Here is a 23,869-nt window from a genome sequence, read left to right as displayed (position 1 = left end):
AAATCCCTGGGGACTAAGAGTGTCCGCGCCTCTCCCTATCTCTCTTTTTGTTGTTAAATACCAGGCAAATGAACAAGAACCAGGTCCATACTTTGCTGATATGATAATGCAAGTAAATGGTATCATCAGTTGGAACTCGAATACAATTGCAAGTCCATTACAAGCTTTTTTACACATGTTAGTCTGTTTCGATACAAAACATTACATTTTGGTGTGTCATCTGCTGCAGAACTTTTTCAAGACGCCATTTGAGGTATCATACAGCCTGTCATGAATACGCTCCTATTGGTTTTCGGAGTTGCATAGAAAGAGCATGCTAATACTCCCACTCAAATATGTAATTTACTTGCTGGTGCAGGTTTGATTTTGAATGCAGATGAGTGTGAGTTCCATAAGGTAAAGCAAAATTCTTTGCCCATATCTTTTCAAGAGGGGTATGACACCTGATCCTTATACAGTACAAGCACTGTAAAATGCGGATCCCCCTCAAGATTTTTCCAAGGTGCTTTCATTTCTTTACCATGGCCATTTACATACAAGACTTTGCCACTGTGAGTGACTTGACAAAATAGGATGTTTCATTTCATTGGTGAGAAACGTTTTGGGAAAATCAAGCAAGCCATAGAGAATGCTAATAATATGGCATGTTTCAATCCTAAACTTCATACAAAGATTGTTGTTCATGCTAGCTCAGTCAGGTTATTTGCTATTCTTGTGTGGCACAGCAGACACCTGACTGCTTTAAGGCATATTGTGGCATATGCAAGTAAGCGTTTGTCATAAAAAGAACATTCATAACTTGAAAAAGAAACCTTAGCTGAGGTTTGGGCTTGTGAACACTTCTATATATTCCTGTAAGGAAACCACCCATGCTGGTAACTGATCATCAGGCTTGCTGACTATGTTTGGTAATCCAAAGGCTAAGATGCCTCCTTGCATTGAATGACGGGGACTACGATTATAAGAGTACAATTATGGCAATGTGCAACCTCCTGCTGACTACTTTTCCAAAGGGCCTATACAAGGTCATGGTACTACATCCATGACACCTGAAGTCTGTATCGCTTTCCATGTCAAATCAAACATACCATCAGCCATTTTGTTAACCCAGATTACCATTGCCTTGAGCCCTGATTGTGACATGCTAAAGTTGAAGGATACAATTACACATCAGTCATGGGACCAACACACTCACCTTCTCACCAGTGATGGTGAGTATCAAAAAACCAAAAATGTCAAATAACTGTCCATAATTCCGGAATGAGTTATACTGTGAGGTTCAAGAATCCTAACTCTTGAGTGTCTGCAACAGAAAATAATTCAAGTGGCACATGAAGGACATCATGCAATCGTTCCCACAAAACGAGCTCTCAGAGATCAATTCTGGTTTTGTTATCTTAATGAGAGGGTTGAAAAAGAATTAAAGGCCTGTAATCTCTACAAACTAAATTCAATAACAAACAATTGCAATGCAGTAGGTCTCGCAATGGCAAGAGTTAGAGCTCTTGGTGCTGTAAATTACAAAGTCTTTTACCTATGTATTTTAGTTTGGAGTTTAGTGGATGTATATGAGGTGGAGTGGAATTATGTGGGGTCTATTAGAATTGTCAATTGTGGAATTGTGTGGGGTGGAATAGCGCGGTAGTGGCAGTGTGAGGGAGAGATGGATAGGCATTGTTTGTTGTGGAATTGTGTGATGTGAAGTTGTGTAGTGGAAATATGTGGTAATAAACCTATGAATGTTGTTTCCTAGAATGACTACTGATCCATGCTCAAAATGGCGACCATGTGTTTGCTACTGCAACTTATTATTGTACTTTCACTTACAAACAAATTCCGTCATTGATCAGTGAAGGAATTTATAGGGTAAAGCGTTGCTCACTTTTGAATGCATTTCCATGTACTTACTTTTTGATAACCACCCCTAACTCATTCCTCTAAAGAAGAAAAGAACGTTGGACAAAACTGAGACCTATGTTGAGGTTAGATGGCTGCGGGCGAGCCTGAATGTTGATGGAGTGAAAATAAAAGGGTTTTGAGATTAAGGATTTCAACTCTTTGACCCCTTGTCTAAAGCTAGCTTGTTTTTTTTAATTGAGGTTGTGAGAGGAACTACTTTTCATCCACGGAAACATATATCTCCTGGCAATGTCCCCGAATAATGCCAAATAGTGTAACCATACTGCAACTTCCAAACATATAATGATTTGGCTATTTGCAATCCGTTATTTCAAAGCACTCAGTTACATTGATGTGGCAGCTTTAAAAAAAAGAAAGTAAGTGGAACTAAACTTGGAAACACATAAAGATATTATCTGTTACCCACAAATATGACAGAGACAATTTTTATTTTTTAAAGCAGGTAAGTAGCAAACAACACAGTTCTGTCGTATTATAAAATCCTAATGCCATTTGAAAAAGTAGTTTGCGAGGGGTGTGGGGCTGCTGATTTTGTGAGGAGCAATTTGAAGCAAAAATGTATTGCAATCAATCCATGTAAGTGAGGATAATTATTCACTATTTTACAGTTTAAGTAGGATTAGACTTGTGTTTACTTGATTTGACATTTTGCTTACTTTGGTTTACTAGTGGAAAACAGTCAATTAAGACCAGGAAAGACAGCGGAATTCCAAGTAATAAGTATACAGTACATATTTTAATGTGTACATAGATGTACTCACTTCCACCCATCTGAGCGACCCATCTTTCACCACCTAATACCCAATAAAGATGACGACCATCCGCCGAAAATGAATCTCATATTTGCATAAGATCAATAAAGGCAAGATGGATTTACTCATAATCAAATAAAAAAACACAGCTTTTCACATCTGGGACACATTCCTTTTATAATGGTGAAGCTTTCACTTTTACAATGGAACATTTTAAAACAAGGGTAATGTATTGGAAGATGGCTAATTCCATAAAAACATATGAGATCCACGGCTCCGTCTCCCCTTTCCACCTCTACAAGTATGTTAGAGGACATGTAAACAAAGCCGTTGCACCCAAATTGCAGTCATTTTAAAGTTTCAACTACATCTGTCTACCTTCAACTACATCTGTTTGCAGCAGCCCAGGAAAGTCTCCAACCTTCCATGCCAGTTAGGAAGGCAGGAATCCGCACTATGAATCAGGGTCAGACTTAAGTCCAGATATCTGGAAAACAAACATCTATACTGGCCAATAAGAAAGCAATTGGACTGTGGTAAAAGAGCAGCGGCTTCTCAGGTGCCCCTCCTTGCTTGCAGACTCAGTGAAAACTGCATGTCCTTTCTCCATGTCTTTGCAAAGGAAGACAAATAAAACCTGAAAGCAGGGCAGTAGAGAGCTCGGGAGCTATGGTGGAAAGGACAGGAGGTGAGCATAACCATACCCTCTCTGCTGCAGTCTCAACCAGAATGCGAATGCAGACATGTTCAAAGGCCAGTTGAAAATACTGAGATGTTGTGTTTTTGAATTAGGCCTGCTTGCCGACTGGCCCACACACACATTCTCACTGACAACTCCTGCACCACTGTTTCTGTACAAAATGTACTGAGCCAGCAGATCAAAGCATCTTACCATTAACTACACGAAAACTGAATATGTCAACACAAGAAAGGTAATAGATTATTTTCAAAAGTGCCATCAAGCGCCCTGCTGGTGCACCAAGGCTATTCTTTGGATTTGCCCTCAATGTGCAGTAACCATTACATCACGAAGCACAGCCGATTATCTGTCTGAGATCCACCAGGAACAGTAGCCAGCTGTGTTTTATCATTCACTTTTCCAACAGGGGAGGTTGACAGTGTGACAATGTTGGTCCATGCCACAAAACTTCATCTGTCCGAAAGATACACCTGCAATAATTATGGGATAGGGACGGATTAGAAACACAACAGTAGGGCTCCATTACAGGGTAAATCTAACACTGGCTGTACTGCTCAGTAGTTAAGGCAGAGTAAATCACAAATTTTCACAATGTGACATAAGGAAAGGGAGAAGAAAAATGTATTGAGAGGATTGAAGTAACTCATGCTCAAGTAATGTATAGTGCTTCAATACTCGGCCAACATGGAGGCCTTCTGGTTGGGGTCCTCCACTGCTTAGTACAGCCCAATGGTACATGAATTTGTGTTTCGCCACTCTAAAAAAAGCTAAAAACTAAAACAAGCCCTATACCCCCTAAAAGGAATCCAGAAACCAAAGTAATATGTTACCAAAAGAAGCCCAACTGAATGTTGTAAACCAAAATTGCAAAACAGGTAGAACTATCACAACTGTGGCATTAAGAGAAGGTTGGAAGGAGGAATGCTATATTAAAATGTGAGCAGCTATAGTGCCAAAGCTGAGCCCAGGCAAACAGAAACAGAACAGGAAACCAAAAAAAAAAACAGCTTGCCAACGAACAGATAATAGTATAATGAGACAGTATTCAGTCCCTGTTGAGCGGGAGGAAAGGAAGAGAAAAAGGACGGACAAAGTAGCAGGTCTGACCACTAAAAAGCAAGGATTTTAAAGGACACTGACTTAGACAAATAAAAGCAAAGGCACAAAATCAGTGGAGTTGTAACTCCAGAAGGCATATACAACAGGTCGCTAAGAGAAAGTGTAAGCACTGTCTAGGCTCAAACTAAAGACTCAGCACACCTTAAACTTCGAAACATGCATGGGAGAGCGTAGCCATTGGTGATTATGAACGAACACTCACAATTTCCATTAATTGAAGATCTCTCATCTACCACTCAAGACCAAGTCATTAAAAACTAGATGGAATCTTTGTTACGTGGGGTGTCCTAGACATATTGAAAACTGAAAATAGCCTGTCTTTCAACAGTCGAGAGTTCAATGGTTTCTTAGAGCATCTCAATAGAATGCATCAGAAGAGCACAGGTGAAAGACCTGCGATATTGATGTTTTGGATGGCAATAACAACCAAGTTACCAAGAAGGACCAATCAGAGAGAGAACACAACTCATGAGAGGGACAAACAAAAGAAGAAAATGTATGCTGACAAAAGGTGTCATGCGTAGAACATTGTCTTTAAGAGAGAAGATAGTGTGATTGCAGAACAAATGCAGAGAAGAAAATCTGATGTTCCATTTGATGTAGAACCTTTTCAAGTGGTGTATCACAAGACACACATGGTGACTGCCAAGCACCCTGGGAAGTCTATAACAATAGACTCCTCAAATGTTTGGCATTTAACTTATTGTACATCAGATCTAAATGTTAAAGGAGAGACAAGTTCTGAAACATCATTGACTGCTCCTGCGTCTACACCATTGATGCAGATCCTGGAAATACATGGTAACAGTTCTAATTTTCCAATGACAAGATCAAGTCGAACACGTAAAGCACCATAAATATTGATTGAAGAGATTGACTTATACATATCTACATATATACATTTACTGAAAAAAACATAGGTTTCAGGGATGTTATAATTAGAAATTAGCACTTAACAAACCATAAAAATTCACTGAAAAAAACAGAGGTTTCAGGTACGTTATAGATAGTTGGTCATTTCACTCGTACAAAACCAGAGAAATGGGGGCGTTATAGTTAGTTAAGCTAACTATAACTTGCACCCCCGCAATGCACTGCTGATGACATCACATATACAATCCCTCATGACATGGTCAGCGATATCACTAATAACATCACTGACGATATCTCAAATGACATCACTGATTACATCACTGATGACATCATCCAGTGCCTGTGTGTTTCAGAAAAGTTTAAATATGTTATATGTATATATATTTCACAGAAAAAAAACATAGGTTTTAGGCTGGTTGCTTTTCTTTGAAGTCATTCTTCTAAAAAGAAAGACTCAATACACTTGAATTGGGATAAAAAAACAGTTATCTGTGTCCATCTTGTTCCTCTTGAATACGTTTTTCTTTTCACATTTGATGATACTTATCTTCACTTCAGATAACGTGTGCTCAGGACTTTGTTGTTCTCAGTAAAGTGGGCCCTTGCCACTACTTGCAGAGGTTTTGGGGTCTCATCTTACCTTGTAGCACCGTTGCCCTTTATTGCTTTTCTTCTTACTCTTCCGCTACCAGCACGAGCACCATTCTTCCGGTACACTCGAAAACCCATCACAGAACCCTATAGGTTTTAGGGGTGTTATAGTTAGCTGGCCATTTCACTCATACAAAACCATTGAAATTCCTCTGTTATAGTTAGTTGTACTAACTATGACTCTCACACCGGCAATCCACTGCTGATGATGTCACATATTACATAATTCATAACATGGTCAGTGACATCACTGATGACATCACTGATGACATCTCAAATGACATTACTGATGACATCACTGATGACATCATCCAGTGAATGTGGTTTTGTTTGAAATTTAAATATCTATTATATATATACCAATCTGTATTGAAGATTGACTGGATATATAACTTTCTGAATGGAAGATTAGTAGCTATCTGGCTGTTTGTTTAAGTGAGTAATTAAATGTGTCTCACTAAATATATGGGTTAGTAACAAAGTATGTGAATATGTTTATCACTGTCTCTGTTGTTGTGTAACCTGCTGCATCAATTGGTCACTAACTACATGAGTGTCTATATTAGTTATTGATTAGTTTGCTGAGTATTTGTAACGGAAACTGGGTGTATCTGTGTTTGGGTGGGGAGTTGTAACTCTATGCATAGATGTGTGAGTGTTTGATTGTCTAGGCATATGGGTTTAGGAGTGTTCATGGAAACAGTTGTTTGGGTGTCTTAGTGTGTTTATTTGTGGGTTGGTAAGTAAATATAGGTGTCAGTGGTACATCTCCAAAAAAGTAGGAAAGAAAAGGCATTGTATATGAGAGTCGGTGTATATAAAGAAGTATACTTAAGAGTCAGTGATTGTGAGAGTAACTGAATGAATGAGTGTATCATTGTAATATTGATTTTTTAACATAGTAAATATGATTTACTATGTGTATGTATAAATCAGGTGTTGTGTGTATAACTGTGTAGGTGTGTAAATTTAAGTGTGATTGATTCTTTTCATGAGTGAGTAGCATCACTGCATAACTGACTAGGATGACTGCAGATGTGTCAATGTCTATATAGGTGTATGAGTACATTTGATAGTGTTACCATTGATCAGTGACTGCATGTATAAGTGATTCTGTGGGTGAATGGACAGTTGTGTGTGTAGACTTAGGAATCAGTGAGTGCATATGAAGTAACTGGTATGTGTGTGTCAATGCTTTCAAATATGGTACTCTGTATTTTACAGTGAGTGATCAAAGGTTATACTAGTGTGTGATGTGGTGTATCAGATTGTCACATGGATGAAGTCATCAGTGATGCCTTCAGTGATGTCATTTGAGATGTCATCAGTGATGTCTCTGAGCATGTCATGAATGATGTAATATGTGACATCATCAGCAGTGCATTGCGGGCGCGCGAGGTATAGTTAGCACAACTAACTATAACAGAGGAATTTCTATAGTTTTGTACGAGTGAAATGACCAGCTAACTATAACACTCAAGAAACCTATGGTTTTTTCAGTGAATTTCACAGGTTTTTAAAATGCTAATTCCTAACAATAACTTCTCAGAAACTTATGGGTTTTTTCAGTGAATTTCAAAGGTTTTTTAAATGCCAATTTCTGACTACACCATCTGTGAAACCTATGTTTTTTCCAGTGAATTTCAAAGGTTTATGAATGCAATTTTTTTGTACTGAATTTCTACAGTTTTTCAACTGGTTATTTATAAATATTTTATTTGTTAAACAACATTAAATATTTCTCTTAAAATTTAAAACAAAATTACAATAAATATAAAACTGAAATATTTTTAATTATTTAGTTTTTTTGTATTTTCATATATTTATACCATTTTCTTTTAAATGTCTTTTTCAAAATTCTTTGGGGAGTTGGCACCCAAAGCGTACCTACTGCAGCGGGTCCGCGTATTCTAGCTGCCATTTTGGAAAACTCATGAAGGATCCGCGTATGGTGAGCGACGAGAGCATGTTTTTTTCACTTACATCATATACGTACAATGTTATGTGGTGTACACGACTGGTGTGCGACCGGTCTGCAACTCCTGTTCCCGGCCATTCGTGACAAATGGTTATTATGGTGCGCGACGCGTGCGAGGTGGCGGGCCCTACGTGACGTCATATACGTGCCGGGGCGCGCTGGGTGCGCGACTCTCATGACATTTTTTATGTTCTAAAATGATATGTACTCGTGTTTAATGTACATATTAGGGCAAAAGATTATCTAAGGTATTCATAAAATTATGTATTTCTACTTGTTATAAACTATTATTTTTAAATATCGCGTCGGGTTCGCGCTTCGTGGGCACACTGTGCCCGGATCCCATGTGACCTAAAAAAAAAGATTTGATTGGTTCATAGCATTTCCCACTGTACCTATTGAAGGACCCCACCAATTTTTATTATTCTGTTTGGAGCCGTTGATGAGAGACATCTCTTCTTCTTCCAGAGTTGGTTTTTGAATTTTTTTGGTGTCTTTAAAAAATTGCATTGGAGAAATGGCATCTGGTTCGCAAGCTCCTCATCATTCTTCAGATGAAGATATCTTGGAGGAAGATCCACCCAAGCAGAGGCCTGAATCAGTGGTATGGAAATTTTTCACCTTTCCTGCCGGAGAAAAAAAGTTCAACGCAAGAAAAGTCACATGCTTGCTGTGTGACAGGGTCCTGTCGCGAGGCAGTGACAAGAAAAACTCCTGTGGAACAGCAAGTATGCATGAACATCTGCGGACCATTCACCCGAAGAATTTGGCACGAGAAGAAATGATTTACGTTGTATACATCATTACAACTTGTTTATTACTTAACCCACAAGGGATATTTATGCATGTGCATTGTCCCTATTTATGCATTTAAACGAGTTAGTTGACCACACATAAAACAAGCGCCAAACTAATTATTTATTTTAGAACAAATCAGGATTATTTTAAAAATCACCATAGGTTGTGTGCAAAAGGATGAGTAAAAGGATAAGACGGTGGAGGTGTTGGGTAGTGAAAGTGTGAATCAAAGAGTAAAGGATAGTCAATTTGATATTTTACAACCACCAATAACAAAGACCAGTTAATGCAAACCTGCCCATATATGATTTACATGTATTCTGTAAATTTCAGTGTGCATTCAATGCAGTTTCCAATGGAGTGACAAATTCAATTATTGGTATTTAATGAAAAAGGTAGAGATCCTGAGTTAGTAGGCTCATATAGGCCAATATCATTATTGAATTGTGACAGTGAAATGTATTCAAAAATATTGGCCACTCGTATTTCTAGAGTTATTAGTTCATTAGTCTCGCGAACGCAACATGGTTTTATATCAGGTCGTAGTACCACCTCGCACATCAATAAGGTAGTGACATTATTTGATATTGCACCGGTCGAGAAACGTGATCTGGGTCTAATTTTATTGGACGCAGAAAAAGCGTTTGACCGTGTGAAATGAACATATCTCTGGAAATTAATGCGACTCTCAGGTTTTGGTCAGCGCTTTCTCACAGCCATGCAGGTGTTATATACTTCACCAGTGGCAAAAATTTCCACGATGGGACTAACATCTAAAACAGTCAACATTGCCAGGGGCACCAGACAAGGGTGCCCCCTGTTCACCACTATTTTTTGCACTTCATATTAATCCGTTTATTGAGTTACTGGCCAATAATGCTCTGATTAAACCATTTCTTGTGCATAACATCCCATATTCAGTATTAGCTTATGCGGATGATGTTGCAATAGCTTCTTCAGATTCCAATTTGGCATTACAAGAGATAGAACGAGTGGTTATAGTCTTTGGTCAAGCTTCAGGATATAAATTAAATGCAACTAAAACACAAATATTAATTTCAGAGACTGTCACAATGAATGATGTTCGAGTGGAAAAGGAAGTGACATATTAGGTATAAAAATTCGATCATCTACACAGGAAATATTGGATGCTGACTGAGGCTCATTGGTGGGTAATATTCGGAATTCACTAGACAAATGGTCACGATTACACCGAACACTCATTGGTAGGGTGAATGTAATTAAGATGAATGTTTTAGCTAAGGTTTTGTATTTATTTAGAGCGGTACCTTTAGAATTTACTACACTCCAGATCCAACAACTACAGTCTATCTGTTCCAAATTTATCTGGGCCCCGGGGAAACCAAGAAGGGCCACGCAATTCCTAACTTTACCGATTGAACGGGGGGGATTAGCTATGCCTGATTTTTCTCTTTATTTTTACACATGTTTTTTTGCTAAGGATGTGGAAAATGTTGACCGGAGAAGATATACTTAATGAGGCAGAGGCTCCTTCAATTTTTCAAATGTTGTTAGGATCAGAGGCAAGACAATCTTTATTTAAAGAAGTAGATGGAAGCTACTTTAATGGATTAGGTTTAAGGTTTTAATATCAGCGTTTAATGTGTGGAAAAAAAGTCAAACAATTATGTCAAGTGGGGAAAATATCTTGGTATACCCCAACTAATGCTATAAAACTCTTACCCTCTATTTTTTGGGATGTGGTGGCTATAGGGTGGCGTGTACAAGGGATTGTCCTATTGGGGGATTTTATAGGAACAGATGGTGTATTAATGTCTTATGCTGATTTGTCCCGATTGTTTAATTTGCAGAAACAACAATTGTTTAAATATCTGCAAATTCACGATTTTATGATGCGACAAAAGATTGTACTTACTTCTAACTGAGCTATAAATGCCACACAACCAGAGGCAAAAATTGGGGAGGTGCATCAGCTACTGCTGGCATATAGAAAAGATGACTTACAGAAAAAAGCTGATAAATGGTCTGAAGTCCTCGGGTTAAGAATGTACAGTTAGATTATTTTATCACACTGTTAAAGGACTCGTTATTATCTGCCAATCTGTGTGTGCAATGTTATAAAACTTTTTTTAATTTATATTATACCCCGGCACATATGGCCAAGTGGAAAACTGGACATGATGGAAAATGTTTCCGATGTAGTACTGACAATGCTGATATGCTACATATTTTCTTTAGCTCTGGACATTTGAGAATTTTCATAGCTAATATTGAAAAATTCTTAAGTGATAATATTGGTAAACCAATTGTTATAACGTCTGCAACTATGCTGTTGAGGTCTGATTCGCAATTTAGGAGGGGTGGTCCCTGCTTTAAACATCGACATTTAATATTTATTGCTATGACCGTAGCAAGGCTATGTATTGCGGCTGATTGGTTACAAATGGAAGCTCCATCTTTTTTTCAATGGAGGAATAGTATGTATAGTTTATTTAATCTTGAATTTAGTTTATATGCGGTTAAAGGGGTGAGGAAACGCAAGATTGGCATGGATATATGGGGGCCTTTTGCAGACTATATGGATGTATATGTTTGAAGTGAAAATGTAATGGATATATGTATTTTTGCTCTGATTATACTGTAGAAAAAATTTAAAAAAGCAAGTATGAAGGAGTCCCCAGCGCCATCACTACATTACAAAAAGTGATGTACTGGTGGTGCAGGGGGCTAGTAAATCTGCCCCATAGGTGCTTAGGTATTGGCAGAGTGATACAATAGGAACATAGTGCTGGATGGCTGATTGACGAACTGCATGAGATTTACAGGAGGTATCCTAGGCTGCATGAGTACTACTTCAGTATTTAGTAGAGTGTACCAATAGTATGTATCTTCTTAGAGGTGTGTAGGGATTGTGCACAGAATATTGTACGTGTACTTGTGTTGGTGCCTAGGTCATTCTATAAGAACAGCACTAGTAACTAGAATGATGACAGTGCTGCAAAAAGAGTGCTCAGTTAATTTATAAGTGCTCAATGCCTGAGTCATTCTGTAAGTGCATTGACAAAGACTGGGTGCCTAGAGTGCTGGTAGTTGACAGCAGGATACGTTTATAAGCACTTATGTTTCAGCAGAGTAATTAGATAAGGACATGCTTCTGTCAGGATGATTGTAGGAGTGGACACAGACTCACAGTGTGATTCCAGACAAGCATGACTATTACCTGGACTTTTGCAGGACTGACTCAGTAGTCTGCAAGGGGTTAAGGGACCGCATACATTGTGCACATTTGACTTACCACTGCTTGTTTCAATGCCTGAGTCATTCTTCAAGTGCATAGACAGTGACTGGGTTCCAAGAGTGCTAGTAGTTGAAAGCAGGATTCGTTTATAAGCGCTTATGTTTTAGCAGAGTGATTAGATAAGGACATGCTTCTGTCAGGATGATTGTTGGAGTGGACTATGCATGGGCGAATTTTGCGAATCTGGCGTTCGCGAATTTGCATATTTGCGAACTCGCAATCCGCAAAATACGCGAATTCTCATGAATTTGCGGATTTTTTTTTGTTGTGTTCGTAAGGGTTTCTGCCAGTTTGCGAGGGTTTTGTACCAGTTTGCAATTGCGAACTTACTTGTCGGCTCGCAACGGTCGCGACTATGTTGTTTCTACGTCTGGTTCATCATCACAGGGTCACAGCACCCTCTGTTTCACCACTGCCACCCTGTTTCACCCATGCCACCCTCTGGTACATCAATGCCACCCTCTGGTTCATCACTGTAGATTGTGGGGGGGAAAAGCAAGCACACCTGCCCTGCTTCCACTGACATGAATTAATTTGGGGTTGATTTATTAATGTGTCACTGTTTTAAAATTCCAGTCTGGCACCTGCTTCCTTATCTGTAATTTGCTTTCTGTTGTAGTGCAATTTTTTTTTCCAGGACCTTTGTGGCCTACTTGTAGCTATTCTATGAGCCTGCTGTGAGGGTCAGAGCAGGGTCATAGAATTGTTGCAACTAGCAACTGAACTCTGGAGGGGCCCCAGTCAGGAAGCACTAGAGGGAATGGTTACTAATGATGAGTTTTAACTTTTGCACCTGCTGAGTGCTTTCAGTTTTGCAAAACTCGTTTTTCTGCAGAACAGCAACTGTAATGCCCCAAACAAACATAGGCAACTGAACTCTGGAGGGGCCCCTCAGGAAGTACTACAGGGAATGGTTACTAATGATGAGTGAACTTTTGCACCTGCTGAGTGCTTTCAGTTTTGCAAAACTCATTTTTCTGCAGAACAGCAACTGTAATGCCCCAAACAAACTTACTTGTGAAAGTTCATTTCTAATCCAAAAGTGATCCAAATAAAGTCAAAAGGCCTCAAATCCAAAAAAGTGCAGGCAAATGTCAACCTGAGGAGTTATTCTGATAAAAATCATCATTTTCAGAAGGTCTATGCTGCTTGCTAGTGGACTTCTTGTGCAGAATTGCAAATTTTGTAATTTCGCGAGTGCGAGATTGTTGCTGCTCGCCGCACCTACATGTTCGCAATTGCGAATTCTCGCGATGCGCCGCCAAACTCCCGCGGAATCCCGCAGCATGATCCAAAATGGCGAGGGCACTCGCAAAATATAGAGAAAAACAACTAAGTGAAAGCTGGACGCCGCAATATTGTATCACTAAGAAAAAAATCTGCTGCGTGCGAATTTGCGGATTTTCGGTAAATTCGCGAGAGTTCGCGGATTGCGAATTTACCTAAAATCCACAAAATCAGTGAGCAGAATGGATTTTCCGCCCATGCTTAGAGTGGACACAAACTCACTCTGTGATTCCAGAAGCATGACTATTACCTGGACTTTTGCAGGACTGAGTCAGTAGTCTGCAAGGGGTTAAGGGACCACATATATTGTTCACATTTGACTGTACCAATGCTTGTCTCAATGCCTGAGACATTCTGCAAGTGTATAGACAGTGAATAGGTTCCTAGAGTGTTCGTAGTTGACAGCAGGATACGTTTATAAGGACTTATGTTTCATCAGGGGAATTAGATACAGATATATTTCTGTCAGGATGATTGTAGGAGTGAACAGAGCTTCTTTAGAGCCATAGAACAGGTCGGCAGAGCTGCTTCAAAGCCAGAGAACCAGGTCAGCAGAGCTGTTGTACAGCCAGAGACCCAGGTCAGCAGAGCTGCTGTAAAGCCAGAGAACCAGGTCAGCAGAGCTGCTTTAGAGCCAGAGACCCAGGTCAGCAGAGCTGCTGAAGATCCAGAGAACCAGGTCAGCAGAGCTGCTTTAGAGCCAGAGAACCAGGTCAGCAGAGCAGTTGTAGAGCCAGAGAGGCAGGCCAGGAGAGCTGCTCTAAAAACTAAGAAGCGGGTCAGCAGAGCTGCTCCAGAACGAGAGACACAGGTCAGCAGAGCTGCTCTAGAGCCAGGGACCCAGTTCAGCAGAGCTGCTCTAGAGGCCAAGAACCAGGTCAGCAGAGCAGCTGTAGAGCTAGAGAAATCAGGTCAGCAGAGCTGCTTTAGAGCCAGAGAACCAGGTCAGCAGAGCTGATCTAGAGCCAGAGAATCAGGTCAGCAGAGCTGCTTTAGAGCCATAGAACTAGGTAAGCAGAACTGCTCTAGAGGCAGAGAACTAGGTCAGCAGAGCTGCTCTAGAGCCAGAGAACCAGGTCAGCAAACCTGCTGTAGAGCCATAGAATCAGGGCAGCAGACCTACTTTAGAGGGAGAGAACCAGGTCAGCAGAGCTGCTTTAGAGCCAGAGAATCAGGTCAGCAGAGTTGCTTTAGAGCCAGAGAACCAGGTCAGCAGAGCTGCTCTAGCTGACACTGACTGACTGACACTGACTGATTGACACTGACTGACACTGACTGACACTGATTGACTGACAATGACTGACTGACACTGATTGACTGACACTGACTGACTGACACTGACTGGCTGACTGATTGGCTGACTCTGACTGACACTGATTGACTGACACTGGCTGACGCTGATTGCCTGACACTAAATGACTGACTGACACTGACTGACACAGACTGACTACTCTCTACTACTCTACTACTCACTCTCCACTACTCACTCTCTACTACTCACTCTCTACTTCCCTACTACTCTCTACTACTCACTCTCTACTACTCTCTACTACTATCTCTCTACTAATCACTCTCTACTATTTACTCTCTACTTCTCACTCTCTACTACTCTCTCTCTACTACTCACTCTCTAATACCCCCTACTACTACTCTCTACTACTCACTCTCTACTACTCACTCTCTACTACCCTCTACTACTACACTCCACGATTCACTCTCTACTACTCACTCTACGACTTTCTACCACTCACTCTCTACTACTCACTCTCTACTACTCACTCTGCTGCTCTCTACTACTCACTCTCTACTAGTCTCTCTCTACTACTCACTCTCTACTACTCACTCTCTTCTACTCTCTACTAATCACTCTCCACTACTCACTCTTTACTACTCGCTCTCTACTACTCACTCTATGACTCACTCTCTACTACTCTCTACTACTCTCTCTGCTACTCACTTTCTACTACTCTCTCTACTACTCACTCTCTACTACTCTCTACTACTCACTCTCTACTACACACTCTCTACTACTTGCTCTCTGCTACTTGCTCTCTACTACTCTCTCCTACTCACTCTACTACTCACTCTGTACTACTCACTCTCTACTACTCCACTACTCTCTACTACTCCCTCTCTACTACTCACTCTCTACTACTCTCTCTCTCTACTACTTACTCTCTTCTACTCACTCTACTACTCACTCTCTACTACTCTCTACTATTCACGCTTTACTACTCTCTCTACACTACTCTTGACTACTCTCTACAACTCACTCTCTACTACTCACTCTACTACTCACTCTCTACTACTCACTCTCTATGACTCACTCTCTACTACTCTCTCTCTACTACTCTCTAATACTCACTCTACTACTCACTCTCTACTACTTTCACTCAGCAACTCACTCTCTACTACTCACTCTCTAAGACTCTCTACTACTCACTCTCTACTACTCACTCTCTACTACTTACTCTCTACTACTCTCTCTCTACTACTCTCTACTACTCACTTTTACTACTCACTCTACTACTCTCTACTATTCACTCTATGCTACTCTCTCTACTACTCTCTAATACTCAATCTCAACTCCGTACCGCTCTACCTTTCTCTACCTCTCTCTCGACTACTCTCTACCTCTATACCTCTCTACATCTACCTCTCTACCTCTACCTCTCTAACTCTCGCGCAGCTCACGAGCGAGGAGCTGAGACCTGATCTGACCTGGTCAGACCCAGTCGCTCCCTCCTTCCGCTGCGTGGCCCGCCCCGAGTGCGCCCGGCCTCCTCCTGCTGCCTCTGAGCTCTGCCCCTGCCTCTGGACCCTGCCTGCTCTCTGTACCAGTATCGCCGCCCTTTTTGCCATTTTTAGTTACTCGTTCCGCCGTCCTTGTGAAGTTGTGGTATTGTACTTGTTGTGAAGTTTTCTTTTTGGATGGTACTGATTTTTTGTTTCGCTAATTTGTGCCCCGTGTCTCCGCTTGTCTCTGGCCCCACCCCGCTCCCTGCCGCTGCTCCCCCTTGGCCCCACCCACGCTCCCTCCACCATCACCGCACCGCTGCCCCCCTCTCGCCACCCCGCTCCCGCCTCTCAGCTGCTCCTCCCTCGCCCCTCCCCTCTCCATTTATGGCAGAGTGCATGCGCACGTGCAGCATTGACGTGCAGCGTGCGCACCGACTGTGCGCCGAAGGCGCGCCAAAGGCAAGCCCGTCTGCGCCCGTCCGCGCCTGGACCGCGCCCAGAGCCAGAACCCCTGGCCCCCGCAGATGTCAGCCAACCCGTCGGACCTACGACGCAGCCACCCTCAACACACTCAACACCGGCCGGACCCCCGGCTGCCACCGAGCCACCCCAGGACACACCCACGGACCCTTCACCTGCCAATCCTGCAAATTCTCCTGAATCCGGACCTGCACCGCACCCGCCACGCCAAGCACCAGCAACAACCACCTGAAGTGCATTCTTCTCAACTCCCGCTCTGTCCACAGACACGCCGTGGAACTCTGGAACCTCCTCGACTCCACATCCCCAAGCGTCGCCTTCCTCACGGACACATGGATGAACATCTCCTCAGCGCCCGACATCGCCATCCCGGACGGATACAAGATCACCCGGAGGGACCGCGTGAACCAGACAGGAGGAGGCATCACCATCGTCTACAACAACACCATCCGCATCACGACCAACTCCGACGACACCCTCACAACCGCCAAACACCTGCACTTCCAGATACACACCGACCCCAAGACCAACCTCAGAGGCACCCTCATCTACAGACCCCCGGGACCACGCACACAATTCAGCGAAGACATCACCGACTTCATCAGCCCGCACACCCTCCCCTCCGCTGACTACATCCTCCTAGGGGACCTGAACTTCCACCTGGAGAACAACAACGACTGCAACACCACCACCCTGCTGGACAACCTCGCCAACCTCGGACTCAAGCAACTGGTGACCACCCCCACCCACTACGCCGGCCACACGCTTGACCCAGTCTTCTCCTCCAGCAAGGACATCTCCTTCAGCCACGCCACCGAACTCCACTGGACAGACCACAGCTGCATCCACTTCAGCTTCAGAAGGACCATGCTCCACCACCACCCGCAACAGGTCCCCCGCAGAAGCTGGAACAAGATCACAGCCGACCAGCTCGCCACATCCCTGAGCCAGAACCCTCCCGCCAGCTCAGCAAACCCCAACCAAGCTGCCAACAACCTCACAAGGTGGATCAACAACTGCGCAGACGACCTCGCCCCACTGAAGACCCCCCCATCAGACCCGGCAACAAGAAAGCATCCTGGTTCACCGACGAACTCAAGAGCTCTAAGAGGAACTGCTGAGCCCTCGAGAAAGCCTGGCGCAGAGATCCGACACCAGACAAACATGACCACCCTCAAGCTCGCCACTCGAAAACACCACCAGCTGATCCACACCACCAAGAAAACCGCATTCAAGGAACGACTAGAAAACAACGCCCACAACAGCAAAGAACTCTTCAACATCGTCAAAGAGCTCTCGAACCCTAGCGCCGGAACCAACAACATCACCCCATCGCAAGAACTCTGCAAATCGCTCGCCTCGTTCTTCCACAGCAAAATCTTAGACATGCACAACAGTTTCAGCACACAGCCGACGCACCCCACGAAGGCACCAACGCCCCCCACCACCACCCTCCGCGCCTGGACACCGGTCAACACCGAAGACATCATCCGCACGATGAACTCCATCCACTCCGGATAACCAACCGACCCCTGCCCTCACCACGTCTTCAACACAGCCGACTCCATCATTGCACCCCATCTCCGGGACATCATCAACGCCTCCTTCAACACCGCCACATTCCCAGAGAGTTGGAAGCACGCCAAACTCAGCACCCTACTGAAGAAACCATCAGCAGACCCCACCGAACTACCGCCCCATCTCGCTTCTTCCCTTCCCTGCCAAAGTCATTGAGAAGACAGTCCTCGAGACAAATGGATCCCTCGACCACTCACAGTCCGGCTTCCGGGCCAACCACAGCACCGAGACCGCCCTCATTGCAGCCACCGACGACATCCGAGCCCTGCTCGACAACAGGGAAACGGCGGCCCTCATCCTCCTGGACCTCTCCGCGGCGTTCGACAAGGTCTGCCACAGCACCCTAGTTCAGCGCCTGCACAACATCGGAATCCAGGAGAAGGCACTGGAGTGGATCATCTCCTTCCTCGCCGGAAGAACCCAGAGGGTCCGCCTCCCCCCGTTCAGATCAGACGCCACCGAAGTAATCTGCGGTGTACCACAAGGATCTTCACTCAGCCCCACGCTGTTCAACATCTACATGAGCCCCCTCGCTGCCATCGCACGCCAACACAACCTCAACATCATCTCCTATGCCGCCGACACCCAGCTGATCCTCTCCCTCACCAACGACCCCGACACCGCCAGAACCAACCTACATGAAGGGATGAAAGACGTAGCTGAGTGGATGACGAACAGCCGCCTGAAGCTGAACTCAGATAAGACCGAACTCCTCACGGACCACGCACGAAACCTGGGCTTCATCCTGGACTCCTCCATCTCGATGACCAGACAAGTCAACGCCGTCTCCTTGTCATGCTTCAACATCCTACGCATGCTCCGGAAGATCTTCCGGTGGATCCCTACTGAAACCTGGAAGACGGTCACCCAGGCCCTTGTCACCAGCAGACTGGACTACGGGAACACCCTTTACGCCGGAACCACAGTCAAACATCAGAAAAGACTCCAGCGCATTCAGAACACCTCAGCATGACTCATCATGGACATCCCCCGACACAGTCACATCTCCGGACACCTGAGAGACCTGCACTGGCTCCCCGTCAGAAAGAGAATCACATTCCGACTCCTTACCCACGCACACAAAGCTCTCCACAACCAAGGCCCCAGTTACCTCAACGACCGCCTGACCTTCTACACTCCCACCTGCCAATTCCAATCGACCACCCATGCCCTCGCCGCCGTTCCTCGCATCCGAAGAGTCACAACGGGGGGAAGATCCTTCTCCTACCTGGCTGCCAAGACGTGGAACTCCCTGTCCATCCACCTCCGACTGACCCAAGACCACCTCTCCTTCAGGAAGCAACTCAAGACCTGGCTATTCGAGCAGTAGAGAACCACCCAAACGCCTTGAGACCCTCTGGGTGAGTAGCGCGCTATATAAATGCTTTGATTGATTGATTGATTGATTGATTAACTCTAAACCTCTACCTCTACACCTCTAGCTTCTCTACCTCCCTCTACTTGCACACATATGCACATATATGCATTCATATATATGTAAGTGTGTATATATACATACATATATAAACATATATATAATCTGCATATCTATATAAATACAAATATAAATGCATGCATACGTATAGATATTACCTACTGGCGGTCGCCAGTAGGTAGTGATAGTTAGGACCAATTTTCCATAGGAAATCGTCAACATTCTCTTTGGAATAACTGTGTCGCTGGTTGATGATTCTTTGCGAAATTTTCAAAACTACTGGTGTGCTATGGTCCGCTTCTATCCTGAAAGTCGCGGGGTTATTCATGAAGCAGAGGCCGAGAAAAAAGGGGGGGTCCCAAAATGTGTTTTTCCCATGCGTTTATCACAGCTACAGCCCGAATTGCTGAACGGAATTACACTGAATTTGGCAAAGAGGTAGTCCTTGGTTAAGACTCGTGCCTTTTGCTTAAATGGTGTAAATCCGTTTAGTATTTCCTGAGAAACTCACAATTAAATGTACATATATATCTATGGCCGCGGTGGGTCCGGGCGTCCTGAGCGCACCCTTAGCGCACCTTCCCGATCACGCGCTGAATGCTAATAGGCTGTCAAGTGGTTGTCAACATTCAAAACCAGGAAGTGTTGGCAGCCATTTTATGCCTCGGTAGAAGCAAGGGTCTAGAGATCAGTGGAACAAGTGTTTAAAATGTATAAAGGGGGCAGGTTGGAAATATTTTGACCCTCTAGAACTGTTTAGGGGGTTCCACAAAGACCCCTAGTTCCCCCCCAAATTTTTTTTTTTTTAAAACTGAGAAATTTGCATGGATCCGCTGTAAAAAAAGAAAAAAAATTAAGCGCAGGATTCTGTGCTTGTTTAAAAATTAGCTACCTGGGGGGCCAGAGTGGTGCTGTAGACCGGGGACCGCCATCCCTCGGTGCTACAAAATAAACAGGTGGGGGGACTCAAAGGTACTCCCCCAATAAAATTCTTGGGTAGGGGGGCTTAAAGACCCTCTCCAGCCCCGGGGACCGCTACTCTTTGGGGCTTTCAAAAAAATGGGTGGGGGGCTTAAAGGTCCCTCTAAACTCCAGGGATCACCACCCTCCACGGCTTTTTTAATTGTGGTAGGGGGGTCGCGATGCCCCAATTCTGGAGCAGTCGAGGTCCCTGGGGAACAATACCCCCCAGGATTGGCTCCTGCTGTGTCTCGGGGTGCCTACCCCGGGATACTGCTGTTTGGTATGGCAGGGCAGGAGTCGAGGTTTGCGCTCTGTCATAATAAAAATGAGGGCATATTAACAAGGGCCATTGCGCCACATTTATTTTTAAAAGGCAAAAATGCGTTGAAAATGATATTGCCTTGTTTACTGTTTAGGTGTATATACACCGTTGGGGAACGTGGGTGAAGCCCCAATGTCTCTATGGTCCTCACCAGCTCCCTGCATCCTTCTGAAGCCACCATTACTTTTCCACACGGGGACCTGCTAATATGCAGCTCCCCATGGGGCAAAGCAATCTGCTTTGCATTTTGAAAGAGTGAGCAGTAGTGAAGTAGTGTGGCTCACTGGTTAGAGGCGGCAGACCCGAGAGCAGAGGACGGCCCGGGACCAGGGTTCGATTCCCGGCGCGGCAGGTTTCTGGAACAGGGTCAGCGGACTCGATAATTCTCTCGCCTCGGTGCCCACTCTGATCAGCGATCACACTCGGCAACTCTGGGCATTAGCTTGCCTCATCTTCACTAACGGCCCCACCAGACCGCCGGGGATGCCTGGTCTCACCCTGGAGATACCCATTAAGGGACCATCTCTCAGGGAAGCCAGGAAGGGTTTCGCAGCGGTCGAAGCGCCTTGGGACCCTACGGGTAAGTAGTGCGCTATATAAATGCCAATACATTTACAGCAGGCTTCCCTGTTTTCTCTTTCGAAATCCAAACCAAGTTTGCTATGGTAGGGCGAGAGCTTCGGCTCACACCCTGCCATAGCAAACAACAGTGTAGATACAATCTTCTGGTAAGGCAACAAAGGATTTTCAAGTCCATTACCGCTGTTTTAGCGTCAGTTTGCTGCCGCTAAAGTGGCGATAATTTTAACGTCATCTTTGTAAATATGCCCCTAAGTTTTTGAATGTCGACAATCCCATCTTCCTTTTAAATAGCCACAAAGTACTTAGTGAAGTGCAGACTGTGAAACGTGAAGCAGCAGTGTCTGATTGGAATCGATAAAGAAATGGCCCATCGTTGAGTACAGAGTAGGCAAATTGTACATGGGGTTTTCTAACGCCACTGGCTATTGCTTGTGTCCTCTCTTGAGGTTAATTCAAAGAGTTGTGTACTTCTTTTGCTCCTAATGTACATAGTATTCTGTCATCTCTGTTTGCTTTCTCATGTGTTATGTAGAGGACTTTGGGTAAATGTGACTGTTTCTGTACAGCCAACACCTATTAATACTACCCCCAAACTGCTTACTGCCTGTTACCATAGTAACAGTTCATGGAACACTCAATTAAGCACAGAGGTCACAAGTTCAGCACACAATGTTGCTAATCCAAACAGTAAGTGTGCTTGACTTTCAAATGTTTTCCATCGGAACCGTTAATCGCAGCTACAGCTGCTGATGAAGAGTTTGCCTCGGTATTACACTTCTAGTTATAAACATCATTCTTTTCTTAGTAAAACTTTAAGCCCCGTCAGTTATTCTTTTACAAATTAAGGGGTATCTTTTCAGCGGCTTCCTTGTAAATATGCCCCCAAGTACTGTGTTAATTTTACATGTGAATTGGGCGCAAAAGGGTACAGAGACGTTTTGTAGTCTAGGAGACGGCCACCTTCCCGAGAATTATTTACTAATTGTTTGAGTAGTTCAATGCAACTTAAGGCCGGGAATCGTCATACTCACGATCTTTATTTTAATATGCAGGGTTGTGCCTCGGCAGTCTCTGAAGCCTCGGTGGTGCTAGACAGTGCCTTATTTGATTTGTAATCAGACGGACAGAACTTATGCTGTTATAAAGTGATACAATCATAGAACTCTTGTAGTTGTATAAGTACTCAGGATTTATGTGCCTAAGAGTTACTTACATTTTTTTTGTAGGTGCACTGTAATGTTAAATAGTTTTGATTTTAAAATCTTCTCTAAGCAGATGATTATCACACTAAATAATAGTCAAATGTTGTCAGAAAAAGAAGATGTATACACTCATTTTATTTTATTATCCTTTATTAAAACAGAAATAAATAAAGAGAAACTTAACTTTAATATAACGGTATAATAAACTAAACGTGAGATGGACTCCAGTGGTAGCAGCGTAGGTAACCTGCAAAACAAAAAGGAAACATAAGTCCTTAAAATTAGATTTATTGAGGTGAGCGATTACATAATTACGGAAGGCAAGATCTTTTTTTCTCACTTGCATACTCAGGGTAGTGTACCCCACCCCTCCCGCAGAATCACCCTCAACAGGAGTCTGTAGGCAGCGCTGGTCGTAGGCTTAGGCCTGTCTTATGGTATAAATGGTATTTAAAATGAGACAGAGATGTGACTGAATGATGTCAAAGATCACAAATTAACATAACACTTGGCAATATTGCTTATTCACACGTGTGCAGTGTGCCTGGTGCATCCCACCCATCTCGTAGACCCGCACTTAAGAGGTGTCTGTAGGGAACTGCCTGCTGGCTCAGATCTACAGTACGGTCCAGCAGGTCTTTAAGATGAGACATAATGAGGTGAGAGATCACATCATCATGCAGGACAATATCGTTTGTTTGCACCACAGATAATTGGAGGCCTTCTGCACCTAGGCCGCTCTGCTTACCTTTTGCAAACACTGCATCTAGCAGAGGTTATAACTTGAATTCTGGTTTGGATCTATACTGCAGACAGTGTTAAATTAAGCCTTAATTTATTCATCTGCAGTGTGGACAGCAGGGTTCTTAACTTGAAAAGAGAAAGAGAAACAGTGTGAGAGAGAGGAAGAGAGAGAGAAAGAAAGACATTGACAGTGTGAGACAGAAAAAGTAAAAGATGGAGCAGGAGAGGTAGTTTTGATACTGGAGAAACTCTTCACAGCTCACTTTTTAGCCAGTGGTGCGTGTCCAACTGTGTGCTGGGTTATAGTGCACCCTCAAGTTTAGTGATCTGAAAGATAGTATACAATTAGTAATTGCAGAGTACATACAACTGCACACGTATATTTCTGTGTTACGCCTTTGCACAGCCAGGCTACTGTATTACATCAACTCCTACTGCAAGGAGGTGTCTGTGCATTCTTTTCCTC

The sequence above is a fragment of the Lissotriton vulgaris genome, chromosome 4_1, assembly GCF_964263255.1.
Source record: "Lissotriton vulgaris chromosome 4_1, aLisVul1.2, whole genome shotgun sequence".
NCBI classification, from domain to species: Eukaryota; Metazoa; Chordata; class Amphibia; order Caudata; family Salamandridae; genus Lissotriton; species Lissotriton vulgaris.
Note: the sequence above shows the minus strand (reverse complement) of the source record.